The sequence below is a fragment of the Megalops cyprinoides genome, chromosome 15 (assembly GCF_013368585.1).
Source record: "Megalops cyprinoides isolate fMegCyp1 chromosome 15, fMegCyp1.pri, whole genome shotgun sequence".
NCBI lineage: Eukaryota > Metazoa > Chordata > Actinopteri > Elopiformes > Megalopidae > Megalops > Megalops cyprinoides.
The window spans coordinates 32,308,208-32,330,723 of record NC_050597.1 but is presented as its reverse complement, the minus strand read 5'-3'; the positions used below and the strand labels follow the sequence as shown (position 1 = coordinate 32,330,723).

The 22,516-nt window shown below is 41.2% G+C and overlaps 1 protein-coding gene across 4 annotated transcripts in view; it reads left to right on the top strand.

Annotated features, from left to right (window-relative positions):
• zmiz1a (zinc finger, MIZ-type containing 1a) overlaps nt 1–22,516 on the top strand; it is a 191,807-nt gene that overhangs the window by 46,999 nt on the left and 122,292 nt on the right. For all 4 annotated transcript variants that reach the window (XM_036547494.1, XM_036547491.1, XM_036547492.1 and 1 more), the window contains exon 2: nt 8,763–8,877. The gene's annotated coding sequence lies outside the window, so the exon portion shown is untranslated. The remainder of the gene's footprint in view (nt 1–8,762; nt 8,878–22,516) is intronic.

The following is a 22,516-nucleotide window of genomic DNA, read 5'->3' as shown; positions in this document are numbered from 1 at the left end:
CTCCTTTCTCTGAGCGATTGGAGCATCCCCATGCAGCACAGCAAACCATGGTAGAGACTACTGTATGTGCAAGGACAACACGGAAGAAAGGGCACAGACAAACTGCTTGACATGCCATTCATGTTTCTGGGTTTATTAGAGATGTATTTAATGAATTCATGACAATCATTGGTAGTCACCTGTCGGTCTCCTTCTGTCCTATCTGAAAGTCATTAAGTCCTGCCACGTATTTGTTTTTTGAGGCCCTCTTTTGAATTGAAAAGTAGCATATTGCATGTTGCTTCTGCTGAGTTAATATAAAATATTAACTCAGCGGGGGGGGGTGTTTGTCCTTTGCCAATCACATGTCTGATTTGTCATAGCAAAAATGTTATCAAATAAAAGCAAAGCATAACTATGTTATAGGCAGTGTTGAACTTGATGACCATTTAATTCTCCTCCGTTGAGCGATTACTCTCATTTAACCGCTTAAAAGAAGTGGGGAGGGGCTCAGTGTTTTGGGTGATGCCAAAAACACCCTGCATCCCTGCAGGTTTTGTGTTTCTTACTATCGTTGTGCAACTTCAAAGTTTCAAGCTTAAACTGTGTTGACCCGGTAAGAAGTTTAGAGCTGCCTGCAATGGACGGGCCTACAATACACACACAGCATAGAATTCCCCACGTACCGCAACCACTGTACTGTCCCCTCGTACCAACTGAGCCAGTGAAGAAGAAAAGGTACTACTTTCAACCACAATGGCTAACGCAGTACCCGTGCTGGAGGGGCACCAAAACAGCTGATCATAATGATCATCATGTACTCATATGAATGCGACCACATGAAATTTTAACTCGCACACTCTCAAATCGCAGTTTGGAGCCCTGGTGCTATTGTTGCCTGCCTGTGTGTCCTAGCTTGGTTTCCGATGAGGTCCCACAGTTTCACAGGTGAAATGTGCCTCTGGAACCTGAAATACCTGGATCCCCAGAGATTTGTTGCACAGACAATCTAAAAGTGTATCTTTTTTGGAAGCCTGGTCTTTTGTTCCCCAGTTCGTAATTCTCCAATATCTGAGAAAACTGAGTGAACTCCTCTGATGCTGTGTTAAGTGGACCATGGCCTCCCAGGCCCCACAGAAGTTTCCAGTGTGCTTTCTTTAAAGCAGGAGTTTCTTAAAAGCTGAAGTCTCGGAGTCATCTTCGAAGGCTAAAGCTTTGAAACAAGATGGCAGAAGAGCTGTATAAAAGCAGTGGAGGAAGATGCACCAAAGTGCAGACAATCAGAAGGCTGATGTAGCTCACAGAACTATTTCCAGGGTTATCGTACCTCAACCTTTGTCTGAGTCTCAACCTGCGGATGCTGCACTATCAAATCAATGTCTTTTACATCTAAACCCAGGGTATGAAAAGTCTCATTTTTTGACACAAGATCCAGGTGAATTTCACAGGTGACAGTTGGTACAACTTGCTTTCATGGTGGGGGAATGCTGACATGCCAAAACTCGCACACATGGCACGTGATTCATTTTCCTTTTGCTCCAAGTTCATTCTCCAGATCTTTTACCTGTTTCGGCATGAACTGAGTTAGAGCACCAGTCTACAGTTAGAGCTCCAAGATTCCTTGCTCCCAGTAAGGTGCTGCTTTCATCCATGCAAGATGTCAGGAACTGGCATATATTTCTTACCCTCTCATTTAGGCAGTATACATGTATAGAGTGATCAGATATAATCCTCCAGTTGAGTGGTAGAATCTTGAGCTAAGTTGAGAGCCTAAGTGCTTCTGTTGCTGTCTGAATAGGTGCCTTAGCCTTTAGAGCTTGGATGGCTGCTATACTTTAATTCCTGAATGGAAATTCTTCTGTGCCCTAGCCTAACATATGCAACGTGCGAAAAGGAAATAAATTTCTTTCAGCAGTTTAGATGCCACACAGAATCTAAAATAATAATGAATATATACAGTATGTCTATACTAATTGTATTTGTCCAAATATATTGAATGTATTGCACAATACTCTGTAGAGATGAATGCCAGTCATAGGTAGTTTCATGCTCACATACTAGCATATGTAAACTTGCAAACAATGTGTGCAAAAAATGATTCAGTAAAATTATATGTATGTTTAATATATGCTGTATATTTTCATAGATGTTATATCTTGTTCTCTTACTGTGTATTCAATGTTTGCCCTGTTGATAAATCTGAGTGGCATGTCTGTTGTGTTCAGCTCAAAGTGTGCTCTCCTTGCATTGCAAAACACAAGCCTGCAAGAAAAAGAAATCCAGAACATGCTTTCCCTACTCTTACCAATAGCGTATGTGTCCAATAGGACAATAACTTCATCAGGCATGTCCTTTGAAATATATGCATGTGTCATGGGCAGCCAAACTTTTCACAGGTTGCATATGTTAGGCTAGTCCACAAAGGAATTTCAATTCAGGATGAGATTTTCATATTGATGCACAGGTCGCATTGTTCATTGTCCTCTGATATGTCTGTCTTCTCCGTAAGCATGTCACTGGGAACTAGGTATACACAGAGGGTCACGTGAGGCAGATTGCTGTGTCCTGCCATCCATGTGGGGCAGGGCAAGAAGGACCTCTGCTGTGACGTTGAGCCTTTAGTACGTGCATCTGACCAGGCATGGGACAGCATGCTTGGCAAAAAATGAAGACACCATTGCTGATGATCTGTGCCAAAACATGACAGAGATTTACTGTTTCTGTGTGTCATGGTGGTCATGGATAGGTGCTGGGTGGAAACCACCAGGTAGAAGGAGACTCTTTGCATGGGGCCAAAGTCTTATGGGAACAAGTTTTTTGGAACAAACCAACATGTCCATACTCTTCTGCGGGATTTCTGCGGGGAGATCTGAAGAAAAGCACAACTGATGCACACTGCTCACACTCTCTGAAGGCTTAACACTCATACTGTTTGTTTGTCAAATTGCATCATCTATCATGATAAACATTTGCCTGCTCACAAATGAAAGGAGTTTCTTCAGCGCAGTGAATGATTTTCTTTAGAGTGTGAATTTATTCTTCACAATGGCATCCAGATGTCACAGAGCACTGCTCTTTCAAGCTCAAACAGATTCACACTGCATGCAAACATAATATATCCTACCATGCTGACATTGAAAGGGTTGCTGTTTCTGTTTGGTTGTCCATGACCCATGCATATATTTAAAAGGACATGCGTGATGGAAGTTATTGTCCTGTTGGTCAAATACGCTACAGGTAAGAGTAGGGATACGCTAAAAAGAGCATGTTCTGGATTTATTTTTCTTGCATGCTCATGTGTTTTGTTTTAAACGGGATATTTAGCTGTTTTGATTGGATATGCCTGTGTAAAGTCCGTCCTATCACAGTTAAGCAAGGCCCTGAGGCAGAAATGTGAATATTTAATCTGACGATTTCCCATATTTTTCTAGGATGTGTAGTTTCAGATTAGCTCAAATTATCTTGGTAGTGCTTGAATGGTGTTGTGCTCACATTTACTGGTCTGGGAGTGCTGTTAGCCTGGTTGGACACTGCGTCTCATTTAACAAGGATGGATACACTTCTGTTCTGGAAGTTGCTCTGCATAAGAGTATCTACTAAATGAATGTAATGTTATATAATGTAATATAATGACGAGGAAGACCAAACTGAATTCGGACACACTTTCCAGACTGTGAAGTAGCTGTCCTGTACTGTGTATGCTGTGCATCTGTCTGTAGGTGGGGTGGTTTATCACCGACGGGCCCCCTTCCAGTCTCTCCTTTCTTTGTGGAGTGTCTGCAGAAGCCACTGCAGCACTGTGCTCTCTTACCTAAATAAATCAATTCTGGTGCAGTTTCCCCACCAGCAGTATGAACTGTTTTCAGTGCCCCTCATTGATTTTTCACATCTCTGGAACAACAGGCAATGGTTAGAGCTGAGGTGTGTGGAGGTGGGAGTCATGTTTTTAAGAGGGAGGGCCTCACTTCACGCTCTCATTCCCCTACCCTGCTCCTGTCCTACTGGGAGCTGCTGTTCCTGGGAGCAGAGAAAGGGAAAAAAAACATTAGGCCTCAAGAGACCGGAATCTCTTGCTGAACACAAGTATGTACTTTGGTTAGAAGACTATCACAGGGAGTGTTAGTGCATTAGTGCAATCAACTTTTCATGTAATTGATGCAACAGTGCACAGGCGTTTGAGGAGAATCATGCTTGAGATGAAAACAAAATTAATACAAAAGGCTTATCCGAAGGAGGCCAAATTGTGACTGGCTAGTCTCCTGCCCAGTCTCCTTTTTAGTATCTTTTCACATTCACATTCACTGTGTCACATTCAACGTGCTTCCGTTCATGCACAGAATACAGCTATTGTAGCTAACTCTAACCCCCATCAAATCAGGAGTTCATTGGAATCCTTGACATTGTATAACCCTCCAACAGAGGTAGATTAGCAAATAAATTCTGTAGCAAGCATATTCTGGACAGGAAGCAGTGTAGTCTATATTCTCCTTTTAGGTTTGAAGTGTTTCTTGCTTTTTTCTGTTGTATGGTCATGTTGATCACCCTGTTGATCAGTTGTGTTTGGCTTGTGCTGTTCTAGTTTAAATTAAAATGGTAGATTAAATTTTTATCAAATTTCAGCTGTATGATCCTGACGTCTCACTTTGGCAGATGTCACTTACAGCAACATCAGGAATAGTGTTGGGACCGATCCAATCCAATATCGGTATCGGGTGCCGATACTGACATAATTCATTCATCGGAAATCGGACTGACGTTACCGATCCACGTACCGATCCAGATTCCACAGTCTGATGTTTTTATGAATTATAAATATGTAGCCTAATAATGCTATTTTAAGCCCATAGCCAAAATGTTGTAGCACAAATTAATTAATAAATTAGTAATTAAACAGTTCTACAAAGATATCCAGTTGTCTTCATATTTTTTTTTTGTCTCAGAATTCTATGAGTTAGACGTACAGGCAGGGCGCTGGACCATTAGTCTGCAACTGGGTGAGCTAGTAACGTTAACAGTTGGCTATCAACTCAACGTGTCCTTAGTTTGGAGACATTTTATTCCCGAAACACAGAAAAGCAAGACAGCAACTTGTAATGCATATAAAGCCAACATTCCGAGAGGTGGAAGTTGTGCTGCATCGTATAATACTAGGGCTGTACCCAATTCAGAATTTTGTCAGTCAAATCGGATTTGGCTGTTCAATATGAGGATTTGACTCTTCATTCCTTTTTTGTCATATAGACTATCTGGCAATCAGAAAGTCCATTGGCATGAGTTTCAGTAATGATTTCGACCACATTCACATAGTAAAATGCAAATGTAGAGTGTGATTAGAAAACTAGATTGGAAAAATTCTAGCTAATTTTAGCTTTGAGGAAACAGTGATTTAACATTAAAAATGTAGCAAATGCTAACTGAAAACTATGAGAAGCTTAATAATGCTAATGAAAACATAACATATGTTACATAACACGTGCTACATAGCATAAAAAATAGATTGCGTGCGAAAGCATTAAACTACAGTTCACATAAATTGCTTTGGAATACATTTAAATTTAATGCATTTTTGTATATTTTTTGCTCTTTTAATAAGAAGTGTTGTGTGGTTTACTACAGCCTGATGTAACCTTACACATAATACCAACAACAATAATAATGATAATAATAATATTCAAGAAAAAAGAGCTCTGGTATCGGTGTCTGTATCGGTGTTGGCAGATATCCAAATTCAGGTATCAGAATCGGATTGGAACTGAAAAAAGTGGATCGGTGCATCTCTAATCAGGAGGCATCTGCTGCTAATTCTGATCCCACCAAGCAGCAGCTATGTAATATCTGTCATAGTAACTTGCTACCTGCAATGACCTCTCTTTGCTGCAGTGTTTGTTTATTGGCGGCGCGGTTGGATGAGCATATCCTGGTTCCTCATTCCACGCTCTCCTGCTTAACACTTTGGCCCGCCTTCTGCTACATTTAGTTGGTGCGTACTGGTCCTGGCTTGGGATAGGTGTGGGGTTAATTTGGTGGGCACGCTGGGAGTCTCTGACAATGTGGGGAAGGTTACTCACAGGCCTCAACCTGGGATTGTGAATGGATACTTCTGACGCTGTGAGGAAGTAGAGAGGACCATAATGTACTTCCTGTGCACACTTGACTGAATGGAAGTTCATGCACAGACAGAAAGGTGGTTGTTTGATGAGGCAACCAAACTAGAGGAGATCCAGGAAAGGCTGCCTTCACAGCAAGAACTTACCCTGGCGGTTCATTTTTAATTTCCAATTAGCTAGACATTCCTATAGTAATTACTTTATGCTGATGTTATTCAAAACATTAGTTTCATGTCTTTGACAGTGAAAGATGACCATCTTACCACAAACTGTGTCTGTGTAATGCTAAGAATGTGCACAGGCTGGCATTTGTGTGGTTTGCATATCACGCTCAGCTAAAGCGTACTGTGCTTTACATCAGTTTGAACATGTGTAGCAACAGCTATGGTTAGATTGAGAGGTAGCCTTGTTTGCGTAAGCATTCCTTGCAATCAGCGCCGAGATCCGAGCAGGGGTGCCTTTGGTGGCGTTTCACACAGCATGGTGAGCAGGCGAGTGACATGTATTATACATCATAATAATTTATGATCTCACTGTATGTACCATATTCCCATTTGCCATACTTACAGGCAAAAATACAGGATTCTACTATTGTGACAGTTAACCATGCTTAAGTCACCATAAAGTCATATGATGTCTTTTGTTCAGTTTTTCACATTTTTAATTGGGATGTATTAAAGTCATAATAAGGAGTTCATACATCGAAAGAATAGCATCAACCATAAAATAGGTCCCACCAGTATTTAAAGGCACTTATTTTCAAGTTATACCCAAGTAGGGGGATTTTGCAGAATATTTGACTATTCGGATATTCCTTCGTTGGAATAGGTAGGTATTCGTAGGTAGGTATTCGGTTTTCAATTTTTTTTGCTAAATGTAGGCTATCGATAAAGGTGAATTGCAAAATACATTTTGTCAGCACATTCTTGTACTAAATTTATACTTTTTAATTGCACTGTTAAAATGTGGAAATGTCAGCTTGGGCGCCTGACATCCCTCTCACTCACAAGAGTGAACATCACGGTGATGGGAAATAAAAAGTAGCCGGCGCATGCTGAGCTCGTGCTTTGGGACTGAACGGAGGGTCTAATTGTTTCGACCGACCCCTAAGTTTGTCACCCTGGGAGAATGCTAGCTACAGCGATGCCATGCTTCTGTCTGCTTCCAGTGGGGTGTGAGTATGGGGCGCCGAATGTAACAAACCTTTTTTCGTAGACAGAATGCCTTCTGTGCTACGAAATGCATAAATTCAGTACGAAACCATGTTCAACCGTAACGCATTTTGTCCACGAAAAACAAACGCGTTAGCATTGTGTCCACGAAATATTGAAGAGAGCACATACTTTCGTGCACAGAAAACAAAATAGATGATTCCTGCCGTGCACTGAATTGACAGTTGTGCTTTTCATTTTGTGGACAAAAGACAGAATGCACTTCGCACTATGCAGACAAAGGAAACTCATAAATAAACTCATAAGCAAACTCAGAATTCGATGGCATCATTCCTTGCCATCGAATGTTCATTTTGTCCGCATAATTTTTGTTATATTACTGAAAGTATGATGTGCATGAAAGGGATTTAGCACAATATATTCTGTGATTCTGCAATTACAGAAGGCATTCTGTCTACGAAAAAAGGTCTGTAACACTTGGCGCCCCATATCTGTTTCACAGCACTTTGTCAGGCGCGCTTTGTTGTGTGTGTTTCGGAGCCTATTATTATGAGACTTTATGTAGGTCTATAATTTATCCATGATAAGAAAAATTGTCATAAGCTGTTATTATGTCACAAAAAGTGCATATATAGGACCTTGTTTAACCAAACCCCTCGGGATTACAAACATGAATAAAACACACCAAAGCTTTTGGAAAATGTTTTTATTAACAAATAACAATACAGCCATGTGTCGCTTAACGTCCACGATACGTTCTGTGAAATAAGACGTTATGTGATTTGGACGTTGTGCGAACACCATGCTATATTACAGTATATGGTATATTATGTACTGTACCATTATACACCTGGCAGCACAATCGCTTTATTTCCATGAGACATGAGATACACGTGTTGCGTGCGGGAAGCGTTGCCTTCACGACGTAAGGTTACGTCCGCTACGTCCCGTTCTGCGATCGGGATTTTTAAACTTTATTATAACCCTCTGGAACTATGGACGTATATGCGAATGGACGCTGTCCGAATGGACGTTAAGCAGCGCATGACTGTACAAGCAACAATACTGTAGAATAACAGAATCCTTAAAAATGAATCCCTTTAACTAAACCGAAAGACACGCGTCTTTGGCAGCGCTATGCTGTCTATCTCAGCCAAGAACGGCACTCCCCTCCAGCCAAAGCTTCGAATATTCACTGTTGATTACTACCGAAGCTCATAAAATGGTATTCGGGACAGCCCTATTTTGCAGTGAATCCTGTTGAATGGAGATGAAATCATATGTTGTGTGCTCTTTTCTCTTAGATAAAATCAGTTGGGAGGCCTGTTTGAAAACCCCAGGGAAAGTTTATTTGGATGTAGAACAAATCAAGATCCCTACAAGCCTTCATTAACGAACACCGGTATTTCCAGCCTCCTTTCTCCTCCTGCTTTAAAGGTGGAGGCGCGATGGGTGAATGCAGGTGCTCAAAGTGTTCTCTGCTCTCTTCTGTTTCCTGTTACAGTTAACCCTTTCTGGCACAGGACGCAGCAAGGGGGTGGGGGTCTCCACAGGCCATGTGACCAGAGGGGGAGGCAGGGCCGCTGCCTGATTGGACTCTTGGATCACACTGCATGCAGGTGGGCACAGCTTTACATCCTCCACACCTTACAAAGTGAAAAGACTGCTTCCTGATTTCAGAAAGGGGAGTCAGTCTACTTCTGTTGAATTTGTCATCACAAATTTCCTGTCCAAAATAACAGTCAATTGAAGGTTGGAAGATTTTCCTAAAACAGGATCACTTGTACAATTGCTTGTCTGTAGCATGTCCAGCTCCTTATACGTGTTAGATTTCATTTTTTTTCAAAGGCAGGATCACATGATCACACAAACTGATGGCCTCTGGTTCATAAGTTTATAAGTTCATAAGGTTTTATATAATTTTTATGCTCTATGTGGGCATCTGATGATAAAAGTGATGAGGTTTAAAATATAACATTAATACCACACAGGGGATTCGTTTGCGGTGGAGGAATCAAGTTTCTCTGCTCCAAGGACATCTGTGTGTTTATTTTTTCTGTGGCGTTTACTAGAATGAATTATAGATATATTCATATTAGGGCTGTTAACAATTAATCGACTATTGAATAACTGTTAATAATAATTTAATCGATTAAGATTTAATTAAACAATTGATTGATTTAAACTTCCAGAAGTTTAGAACCGTTTCCTCTTGTAATTAGGGCTGTCAAAGTTAATGCGTCAACGCTGGATCGCGATTAATCTGGAAACTTTAACGTGTAAATTTTTTAACGCAAATTAATCATGTTATCAAGTTTGACCGCAACACCCTTCCGTAATTCCAGTGCGGATATTTACCTGGCTGAATTACTGAAAGGCGTGGCAAACGCAGATGTGCTGAACGGCAAATTTCGTTTTAACCCTTTCGCGCATACGGTCACACCGATGTGATTAGCCGTTTAGCGCATATGCTAAAACTGGTGCCATTAGAACACTAGATTGGAGAAATTCTAGCTAATTTTAGCTTTGAGGAAACAGCGATTTAACTCTAAAAATATAGCAAATGTAAACTATGTAAGGTAACACGCGCGCTACATACCATAACAAATAAGTTACATATTCTCAGCAGCTGGCCTTGCTGTGAACAGACTACGCACAAGACTCCCCCCTGACCACGTAGATATGCTGATCTTCCTGAATAAAAATACTTAGGTTTTAGGTTATTTAAGTTTATGTGAGCATAGGAGATCAGACTCTGAAGTGTGTATGCCTTTAGTTCAGAAGGCTTAGGTTAGGCTATTGTCGTCTATATCGTTCCAGAGGGATAATGTTAGGCTATCGGTTCACTTGAGACAAACGAAACGGAGTTGTTCTAGTTTTTTTCCCCTTTTTCCTGTTGGCCTTAATAGGAAAACGAAACCTAGGCCTACACAACATTTTTTGATATGCTATACAAGAACGTCCTATATTTTTGATTTACAATAAACATTTAACTGAGGAATATAACATGCATTTGTGTTATGTATATATATAAGGTAATTATCGCTTTTATAATAGCCCAGAGTACAATAAACTTCAACGATCGTAGAATTTACGCCTAGCCTACTAAACGGTATTGGGTGGGCTAAGAAAAAAACCCAACAATTAATCGATTATTATTTGATAAGGTTAACAACAATCAATTAAGGACACTTCTTAAAATTCACATCCCTAATTCATATGCAAAGGAGACTGGGTGCCTGTAATGCTGATATTATACTTCTCATTTCACGACTCTGTTGAATTTGTTTTGGTTTTATCCATAAAGACTCTAACTGTTCATTGTCAAATCCTTTCAATAACAGTGCCATTTCTGTGTAGTTGACGTTTAAATGGCCTTAATTTGTTTCTTTAGCACTGTTTATTGCACAGACATGCCACTGCCATCATAGGATGAGCAGGTGATCACATATGAATTTGCGCATGAACTGTGTGTGTGTGTGTGTGTGTGTGTGTGTGTGTGTGTGTGTGTGTGTGTGTGTGTGTGTGTGTGTGTGTGTGTGTGTGTGTGCGTGCGCACCAGCAGTCTTTTTAGGGGCTACAGAGCAACATTATTTGATCTGTCCTCATTTGAATCGGGCTGATTGTGGCCATTCATCTTATAGAAAACACCTGCCAACGCAACAGAAAAGTCCAACAGTGTTTTCACTGTAAAAGATGTCTGCTCTGAAGCATTGTCTCAGCATTTTGCACTTCGCTTTCCTGGGGGATAATTCATACTTATTAAGTACAGAAAGAGTCACTGAATAATAGGCAATATTTTTGGTGCCTGCAGTAAGTGGCATATTTGATATCATGATGATTGGCACGGTCTTGATTGCCTTTTACCAGGAGGATGTAAATGTGTGGTTTTGATTAAGGTCTGCACCCACCACTTCCTAGCGTGTGTATTTATTTTTTGGCACAAACCACTTACCTTTAACACATGTAAAATGAGCTGGATTTTTGAGGCTTTGCCACAGATGTGTGTGAAGCTTTATAAATGCAGGGCTCACAGATGTCGTATTGTATACATGTGCATATAGTTTGTTACATAATGGCTTAAAAAATCTCAATTTGTCCCCCATGAGCTGGTAGGCTGATGCAAAAATCTGCAATCAGTTGTAATGGTCTCCAGTCTAATTACCATTGCTCAAATATATCATGCTTGAATATTAATGCTGCGTTTTTAACACATTCACATGATATGCACTAATTTGATCTGGAGCAAGGATCTGTTTTCTTGTTTATCCCCTGGTGTTGGTCAAGAAATGCTGAAAGCATGTTCACAGAAGTTTTTCTCATGAATGCCCTGATGTAAATGAACTGCAGTTCACATGGTCCTTCATGAAGATGGAAGTGTTGCATGTGTTAAGTTGTTACACAGCACTATGAGTCCAGTCACTGAATCAGACAATGAACCTGAATAAGGAAATTTTCTCTCAGATTGAGGGCCAGAGGGCCAAAGTCTAGGTTCAGTCTGTTAGAGACAGTTCTGCAGTGAGGCAGACTTTTTTATTTTGCTAGATGAGTGTGACAGTTGCAGTGTCCAGATCATGGAAATCACTTGGAGTGAGACTGATTTCCTGCACTCTGACCCTCCTAATTGGAAGCGTACATACTGTCTCTGGATTATGCTGTCTCATGCACGCAAACACACACGCACACACACATTCCAGAGACGACCCCGGCGCTGCTACTGACAGACGAGAAGAGAGAAGCACTCACTTAGCCTGGACAGAGAGTGCAAGTGGATCCGTTGGCATGGCCGTATGTGCAGCGTGCAGGGATATTTTTGTCTCCTTGGTGCACATAGTCCATTCGCGTGTCACCGCTCTCAGCTGCCTGTCACTCAGCAGAGAGACAGGGTACCACAGCCTCCGTGGTACCCTGTGCTGGAATTAAAGACGCCCCTGCTAATTGGCGCGTGCGAAATTAGCCATTTGACTGAGGCAAAATTACGGAGCAAGCTGCAGTTTACAAGATGGGGGGGAGTGACGCTGGAGTCAAAGCCTCACACTGCCACAGCTTCTCTCAAAGTACACGAGAAGACCTTTCCTTGTTTACTAGTCTTCTCGTTAGAAAGTCCTCGACTTGTTTTCTGTCGAAACATAGTTAACAGAGTCCTTGATTTAAGTTTGAGTGTTGCCATTTTATTTTTTACACAATGCTTACATAGCATTTTATGTTAAGACTAAGAAATGGAAACACTGGCTTTTATTGGTTACTCAAAATTAAAGGTGCAAATGCATTAGGTAAGATTTAATACAGGTCCCCTGTGAGAATAGGTGTATCATTTCTCTGTTGCCTTTTGGTAGAGAATTAAACCCCATTGAAAGTTTTTTTTTGTTTTGTTTTCCATCTAAAGGTTTTAAATAAAATTACATTATTATGTTAACAATTTTTAAGTTGGAACCTATCCAACTCAATGAGGCAGTGTTATAGGTCTTGATTGGGCTTTACTGGATGAGTCTCAGTTTTTTTTACCTCATTCACATTAATGTGACCCTCTGAGTGGTTTCAGCATCCCGTTTCAGGCCCCCAGCGCTTGTGGTAATGGTGACACATGTGACGTGTTTGGCACTTGGGGTGCTCTGAATGGGGTAAGGGGGGAGTAGAACTCAAACCAAGTCACCAGACAATGGTCCCTGTCACTGCTGCCAACATCTCTCACACGCCTGTTGGCTTCAGCCTGTTGGTTTTTTTAGCTGCCTTTATATGACTCATACTTTTCTCATTATTAGGCATATTTATATTATATTTAGTACTGTATGTGTGACACAGCTGGAATATGTTATGTCTGCTTCAGTGTTTTACTAGTGTTTGACTTACACTGATGAACCAGAACATTATGACCACTCACAGGTGAACCAAATAACGTCTATCATCTCCAAACAATAACACGTCAAGGTCTGGGTAGATTAGATAAGCGAACAATCAGTTCTCGTAGTCAATGTGTTGTTTGCAGGAGAAATGGGCAGGAGTAAAGACCTGAGCGACTTTGACCAGGCCAAATTGTTATGGCCAGACAACTGGGTCAGAGCATCTCTGAAACGGCAAGGCTTGTTGGGTGTTCCCGGTCAGCAGTGGTGAGTACCTACCAACAGTGGTCTGAGGAGGGACAAACCAAAAACCGGCGACAGGGTGTTGGGCGCCCAAGGCTCATTGACATTTAACTTTGCATTGTTTCCCCGTCCAGTTAATCTTCAGTAATGCTTTCTCTTAATAACTGTTAATAAAACATTAACACTAATTGACATTGTTAATGTTGCTTCTCTCCCCTCCTGAATAACTAACAAATCCTCAATGAGTAACTGACATTATCAGGTATAAGTGGATTTGTTTCTGTAGTGTCTGCCATAAAGTAAAGGGTGAGGGACGTGTATTTTATACCAAGCACTGCAATAATTGATGATTATTCAGTGAGACATTAATATAAAGTGTTACACACTCGTCTTTCTCCATACTGTCTTTGTTGCTTTTACAGGAGGTGAGATTTGGCCAGGGTGTGACGCTCACTGGCCTGAGCATGCCCTCTGTGTCTCTGAGTGGCCTGGCGAGTGTCATCCTCTGACTTGGTTCCTTCAGAAGGTCGCTGAAGTTTTTGGGATAGCAGAATCATTCCTGTGAATGAAAACTGCAGTAGGTGCAATATTTGGAGTAGAAACAACAAATACCTGGCTGTAAATAACGGACTAACTCGTAGCTGTTTAGCTAATATTGTGACTCATTACCATGTTTCTATCAATGCCATTATTAAGATCTGCTTAACAGTTCATTTTATCTAGTGTTTTCATGGCATGTTATGCTTATTGTTAGAAACGTCCACAAGCAAACACTTCAAATGTGAAATGGTGTGAAATCACTGTGTGAATCCATATTTGGTAAAAAGTACATTTGTCCTTTGTCTTGCTGTCACTGTTTGCCAGAACTGACAACTCAGCAGCAAATGTGCATTTTGCAGTGATAGTTTCTGGCATGATCAGTTACATAAGTGGCTGTTAACTCTAGTCTTGCACTGAAGGGTGGCCTGAGACATTAGCAGAGCTCAACTCGCACCACAGGAAGAGTGGCTGCTCCAAACACACACTAGATCAAATGTTCTCCCACGATTTATAAGTGTTTGGTAGAGCCAACCAACCACTTTCGCCTGCCTTATTTGCATCATAGAGACACCCCTGGTGCCTGTGTTTGGATGTGCACATAAAAATTGTAAATGGGTTTTAAATGCACATAAATACAAAGAGTGCTGAACTTCCTGACAGACAGACCCCAGTCAGTCAGAGTGGGAAACCGCATATCCAGCACAATTACCGTGAGCACAGGTACCCCACAAGGCTGTGTGCTAAGCCCCCTGCTGTATACGCTCTTCACTCATGACTGTGTGGCCTCTCAGAGCAACACCAGGATCATTAAATTTGCAGATGACACTACGGTCATTGGGCTGATCACTGGGGGAAATGAGATGGCATACAGAAGGGAGGTGGCAGATCTGGTGGCTTGGTGTGAAGATAACAACCTAACCCTGAATGCCAAAGAGCTGATCATCGACTCAAGGAGAAGGGGAGAGGCACGCACACCACTACACATTCATGAGACGGCGGTGGAGAAGGTGAAAACCTTCAAATTCCTCGGCACTTACATCAACAAGGATTTGACCTGGACCCACAACACGCAACAAATCATCAGGAAGTCCCAACAGCGACTGTACTTCCTAAGAAGGCTGAAGAAATTTGGCATGGCGTCAACAATCCTCAGCAGCTTCTACAGGAGTGCAATAGAGTGTCCTCACCAGTTCCCTCACAGTGTGGTAGCTGCACTGCTCAAGAAAGGAAGGCCCTGCAACGTGTGATAAAGACAGCACAACGTATCTCGGGAGTGGGCTTTCCCTCACTCCAGGACATTTATCACACCAGGGTCATCAGAAGGGCATGCAGCATCATCAAGGACAGCACGCACCCCCAACACAGTCTCTTCACACTCCTGCCATCAGGCAGACGCTACAAAAGTGTGAAGTCTAGGACTACAGGACTAACAAACAGCTTCTTTCCACAGGCCATCAGGCTTATGAACGCACACTGCACTTTCCAATCAACCTAACTCTGTACACCGGTGAACTCCCTGCAGTGATAAGTGCAATATCATAGAAAACACATCTCAGGAGCATATGCACAATGCACTCTATGTCCGCTTTGCACAATAGTGCACAACTACAGTATATGTTTACATATTTGTAACACACTGGTGTACATATATTTTTTTTTTTACATATTTTTTATATTCTAGTGTTCTTTGTGTGTATAGATCTTTTTATATTTTATTTTCTGCTTAAAAAAAATTCTTTATGGTAGTGTGCCAAAGGAGGACCAGCAAAGTAAGAATTTCATTGTATGGTGTAACAACACGTTTTCACTGTGCATATGACAATAAAAGACTCTTGACTCTTGACTTGACTCTTGAAGTTTGTTGGCCCAAATAATGTTCACAACTCAGATCACAGAACACTTAGTAGTCAGGTGATGTTACAGCTTTGTATGTGGAAACTCGACACCAGTGATTATTCCAGATTAAGAGCACTTAAGTTTAAGGTGTTTGCCCTGAGACCTGCAGTAGGAGACATAGAGATGTGTGTGGTCTGTAGGATGACATGCTTTAGTGTAAACAGAAGTTGGCTGTCAAGCCAGGCTCCTGAGTTTCTGCACATTGCAGCAGCATAAATATTAACTTCAGAAGGTCATAGTTTGATGTTTTGGTTGCCCTAACCCAGACATTTCTGACCAGTAACAGGGTGAGAGTGAGGTGGTGGGGAGAGGGAGAATGTTGTTTTAAATGCGTATGGTCACTGCACGTGCATGTTCCGACCGAGACAATGTGGGCTTTCAACATCTTCCCGTTCCACCCACTTCACATCCTACACACCTTTCCCACATCGAACACAAAGACATACTCAGATGTTTGTTGCCTTTTTGTATTATAATTTGTGTGTGTGTGTGGTTGTGCCCCTATTGATCTTGATTCCAGACACAATTAGGTAGTATAGTAGTAGTATAGTATAGTATAAGTATAATTATATTTCAATTTCATGAATAAATTCATCTTTACAAATAAATAAGAATTTCTAAGAATATCTTTCAATACATTCGAAAATAATACTTTGCCTCTTCCTTTAGTGAGGATTAGTTTAATATAATTTACACATGGCTAAACTATGATTAATGGTTAGGATTGGATTAATAATGTAATTGACACATGGTCAGATCATGGCTTAATGGTCTGGATTGGGTTAGTAATAAAATCGACACATGGTCAAACCATGTTAATGAAACATTGCCAAACACATCATTATTGCTGTTCTTGTCCCTCATACACAAGCTGCTGTTTTCATAGTATGGCCGCTTAACTTTATTAGCATAAGTACTCCTTACAGAAATATTGTTTTCTTCATAATTTGTTATATGATGGTACAATGGCACACAATGTTATTGAATTCTGTTGATTGCTGTCTATATTGGACTCCAAACAATGGGTCTCACAGGCATTCAGTTTGGGAATCACATCTAAATAATATTTTGTAAGCTGCATGTACATTTTAAATCTTGATTGGTTGAAAGGTTTTAAATCATGATTTAACCTGCTGAATTATTAGCGAACAACCCTAGCTGCTCTTCCAAAAATAGTGGACGAAGAGTTTTCCTTACAGTTCATTGGCATTTCTGATAGTAACAGCTGAATGAACCCGTTTCATAGTTAAACTCATTCTTGACCCTCTAGAATGCAGTGCCCTGTCTTCCCATCTTTTGAGAACGCCTACTCCACAGGTGTCTCTGCCAGTATTTTCAGGAACTGCTTTTTCACTATGAAATGAGAGATGAATGCAGTGAAGTTGCCTTAATGGATCCTTAGTAATTGAGTTCAGATCTTCTTGCTCTGGCCGTATCCAAGGTGAGAGGTAGCTGTAGGATACTTTAGGATAGAGATGCCACTGAATTTGGCTTCAGGAGAAGGTAGCTGTTGTAATGGCTAGATGCCTGTCTGACCCCAGTATGGCCATAATTTGTTGAGGTTTTTGGTAACATGATTGTAGTTCTGCCCAGACCCTGTGACTTACTGAGGTTTGTAAGAAGGCTTTGTTTAATAATGTAATAATAACTTAATTTGTGAATGTGAATGGAGAACCATTCATACAACAAGCAGCCCAAAGCACTTCCCTGTGGAAAAGAAAGAAAATGCATTTAAAAATCAACAACAAAAGAATTAAGTGGATAAAAAATAATAAAAATGTAAAATAAATAAATAAGACATCATATCCATCTTAAACAAGTGAGTTTCCAGTGGAGGCTTCTCTTAATCTTGTGGTAAACTGTTACATAGCATGGGTTAAAGATCTCCGGCCCCAAGCCGGAAATCCAGCGTGCAGAGATTTTAGATAAGTTAATTATTACTAGCGTATTTCAGACCGGAACGCAATTCTATTAAAAACTATCACTGATGTGGAGTTTTTTTGGATGAGTTTTAACCAAGCCTGTTTAGGCGACGTACTGGCACGAAAGCACTGTTGTTATCCAATCGGCAACTAGTTTCAACTTTCTGTGAGATGGTGTCAGAAGTATTTGCGGGGACTATATCAGTTGATCACAATAGGCTAGCATGCATTGAAATAGATGGAGCATAGAAGCGAAACTTGCGAAGTTTGGCGCAGACACAAGCACAATAGAACGGGAGGTGAAAAATAAATGGCGATAGGCTCGGTTAGATGAAAACGGTAATGACAGACAAACGTTCGGCTTATGTTGTCACAAATTAAATGAGCCCGAGAGCTGCTTTGCACTGTGTTCGAAAAAAAAAATACAGTATGGGACAAGTGGCAAAAGGCATTGTCTCGGCATGATACAGATTCCTCACACAAAGCAGCTGTTGCAAGGGCGTAGTTTTGGTCTCAACATTGGTAGGGACACAACAACCGAGGGGACATTGGAGTTATGTAATATGACTTCACTCCAAAGATACTGCGAACGAGTTCGCTCAAATATTGGTAGGGACATGTCCCTACCGTCCATATGCAAAATTACACACTTGGCTGTTCGGGCACTTTGTCAACATTGCTGGGAGCTGTGGGAGCTGTGGCCACTGTAGCTGCCGCCGCTCCATTCATCCAAGACAGCGTGTGCAATCATAAAGTCCGTGTTTGTACATTTATAGTGGAACATGACCTGTCTTTCAGGATAACGCCAGCGCTAGTTGACCTGTGTAAAACATTCTCACAGGACAGAATTGCACTCTCCAAACTTAATGTCAAATACACAGGCCAGCTACCTATCCACTCACAACATCGTCTGTCACATTAGGAAATGTTTAGCGCACAAGCTGTCAAAACAGATGTTTTCACTGAACGTTTACGAGTTGCATTTTTCATTTTTAATAGCATTTAAGAAAAAAGGAAGCACTTTTAATTTGAGCACTGTAATACAAAATTGTATTAATAATTGTAATTTTTTTTCTTGTTTTACAGTTTTGAATTAAAGCTGTTGTGGTAATGCTAAAATTATGTGACAGACTTTGTAAGTCACTCTGGAGTGTCTGAAGCTTTGCCTCAGTAGATCTCAAAATTCTGTTTGCCTGATAATTAGTGAAAAGACTGGAAATGTTTGCTTAAGTGCTGCAATAGAACAATGAAGCTGTGTGATTGCAAGTAAACACAATCCTTCACCTGAAGCAGATTTCTCAATGATGTGTTTCCTTGTTATAAAACTAGTGTGTATGTCAGTTTGGCACCATCCAAGATGTGATCCTGTGTCTCTGCTGCCACTGCTGAAGACTATTGCTTGAGGTATTAAGTATACTATAAAAATGAAAAATGATGCCATTTTGTGTGATTCATATGTTCATCCTGCTAACTCTTGCATAGAAATAATTTGGATTCATAGTAATAAAAAAGATTTCTTATTCCTCAAGGAGTTTCACAGTGACAAGTTTTTGCATTAAGAATTTTGTGATGTGCTGCTCTGCAAGTGGAAGAAACTGGAAATGAGACAGGATCTGTCTCAGCTTGGGCTGTGATGCTTGGAATATTTTCCACTCCACTCTTGAGTACTCTCTTAGCAGTTATGAATACTTTTATATCCTGGTGTAATGGGTGGGATCTTGCTGCGTTGTGTATTAGATGGTACGGGGGTCAACGAGCAAGAGAGTTTCAAACTGAGGCCCTCACTGCTTGCTGCCAACCCCTTACGGCCAGCGTCTTTGCCAGTTGAGCTAAAGACAAATTGCCCCAAGCCTATCGGCAACAACGCTAGTTAACTAGGTCTCAGGGACCTGACGTAACCGCTGCAACCGCTCGGCTACCTGCTACCCGCTACCAAGGCTTTTACGCAAGACTCGCACGAGCTATAACTTCAGCTCTGCTACACTGGGGTCTACTTTACCACTCTCTGCCTCTGATGGTATTCAAGTGCTGGCAGACGCTGGGGAGAAGACTGGATGTTCTCTCTATGTGCTCGGTCAGAGTCTCCTTTTCACCCTGGAAAGCAGTCTATAATAGCCTAAAGGAGGAGGCTGCCATGTCCCCTTCCACATCAAACAACACACATCTGAGGTTCATGTGGAACCACAATGCGGGAACAGGGCTGTAACCAGAAGATGGCATGTTCCTGACCTGGGATCCGCACTGCTGCTGCATGCCTGGGTGTGACCTTTAACCTGGATTTTTCTATAAATAACCATCTGAGAAAGGATCACGTTTTGAAAGATACCTGTGCAAGTCTAGATAAGCGTCTTAGTTAAAGCTAACTTAGTGCAGCACTTGTTCATTCAGCATGGGCCGTGCAGTAAGGCTTTGGCAAATGTTGACTGTCTTTGCGGCCAGCACAATGAGTGTTTTCACTCTGAGCCAGGACAGAATCATGTTTGTGCGCCTGTGAACATGGACAGAAGCATACTCCCTCCAGCACCACCATCCTGCATGAATTATTCAGATGAGCTTGTGGTGCGTTTCTCTGGCCTTGCCTCCTAATGGCATCTCTAATGGAATCTGTGCAAGGTCCAGGTCTGGGGTGAATTGCAGCATGCAGGATACTCTCTATTGCTCCACTGAGACTGCTTACAGCCATTTGATGTGCTTGTGACAAGGGCCAATGTAGAGGTTTATTTCCCTGCCAGAAATTTGTATATAAAATCTGGCACAGCTGTTTTTCAAAAGATCTTCTGCCTCCTTTGTCATATCGACTGCTAACAAATAACAGACAGTGCTGAAAAGCATCCCCTCATTTATGCATGTATAGATAAGGAGATTATATAAATGTTTTTGGTATCTGTTTGATTAGTTTATAAACACGCTTGAGTGGCTTGTTTACCCACTCACACACTCAATCCCTCATACCCCCACCCACTCACTTACTCATATCCCCACCCACTCACTCATTCACTCATATCCCCAGCCACCCACTCACTCAATCATTCACTCATAGCCGCACCCATTCAGTCAGTCTTTCATTGGCTGCTTGTGAACGGGCTGTTAAATGCCCACAGATGTTTGGAGTTGGGAGCTCAATGGCTCTTACACTGGTTACACTGGCTCATACACTCTTACACTGACAGGGTCTCTTCAGCATGTTAGCAGTGCCTGTAGCAGTGGCTCATATCATGTTGGAGGTCATTCCTTTGTCTTCTGCAGCCATGGCAACATGTTTAACAGATGTGCAAGAGGGGTTACTTGGCTAGCAGTCCTCCTTTGGACAGTGAATCCTGCATCAGTTTCCATATGATCACTGCAAACAGAGGCCTCCAGCCAAGCACTGCTCAGCCACAGTGATGAAGGAGAAGACATACCGCCAGGATCTGCTGATAGCTTGGGATGAATCATAACGCTTCAGCGCCATGTGAGCAAATGCAATACACACCAAGCTTTTCTCCAGAGGCTGACGTAATTGCATACACATTATTCGCAATCCTGGTTTCAGTTCTGTCTCACACAGGTCACTGAATGTCAAAAGACTGTCCCATAATGACACTGAGTAGTCTTAAAATGTAAGCTAAAGAAAAGATACCCTCTGAAAATGTGTTTTAGCATGAGACATTGTAAAACCTCCCTATTTTGTGAGTGGCCCATAGCAGATTTTGGGTGCTGTTGTTGTCAGCTCCAATTGGATGCAAGAATCTGACTTAGGAACTTGAAAAATTTCCACTTTCCCTTTTCAGTGAAATTCTAGGGAAATCTAGTCTTCTCATAAGTAACAGAAGAGAGTGTAACTTATATGATTTATGAGAGGGTATCAAAATACTGACAAGAGGTAAAAATATAGTTTCCCAGAAACATCCCAGTAGGAGTGGGGATATGACTGTTGTTATGCTGTTTGTAGTTAGCACCTACGGTTATCCAAAGACTGAGTTAAAATGTTCATCATTTATTCATCAGTTCAAAATGTGTCTCATATTCAGATTATGGTTTAAAAACCAAATACCACCATCAGTAAATATAATTTGTATCACAGAGACTTTGCCATGACTTTGAATTTATGTCTTTGAAACTACTAAATGCAAGTAGTATATGCACATCCATTGAATGTTACAGATGTATGGGAAGGATAGTAATACCATCAAGACAAGATTAAAACCTGTTCCAATGAACACTTGGTAGAGATTTTTTCCTTCAGAATTTGTTGTTATTTGCTATGCTACCACTGCCAGAATTAAAGTAGTTAGCATCGACATTAAGAGTGATAACATGCAAGTTTGATGTGGCTTTGCTATAATGGAGGGCTGGTGGGTTTGGTTGTCTCCACATGCGCGATCCTGGTGTGGAACCTGTGCTGTATGGGAGCACTGGTAGATTTGATTGTTCCCCGCATGGCTTTGTTTTTATGGCTTTGAATGGAAAAAGCAAGCAGCGAGATAAAATCTCAAAGATACTGACCACTTGGTGAATGCCAGTGTCCTGTCGATTTGTCCTACCTATCGAGCAGTCCTACCAACGGTTACCGCGCATGCACACATCACAATTACATCATGTTCCTCAGGTAACCCATCACTTCATCCTACTTGGAGGAAGGCTACTTGTCTGAAGGTTAGCATTGCATGTACACAAATCCCCCAAACACACTTACTGTGAGTTTTTTTTCTCTTTATTAATTTCTTTTTTATGTGCTATTGCCTTGTAATTGTTGATTCTCTAATAACAAAATATTGTATGCTAAATTGATGAATAAAATTGATTTGAGTTTAAAACAAAGCTTTATGTCTGCTTAT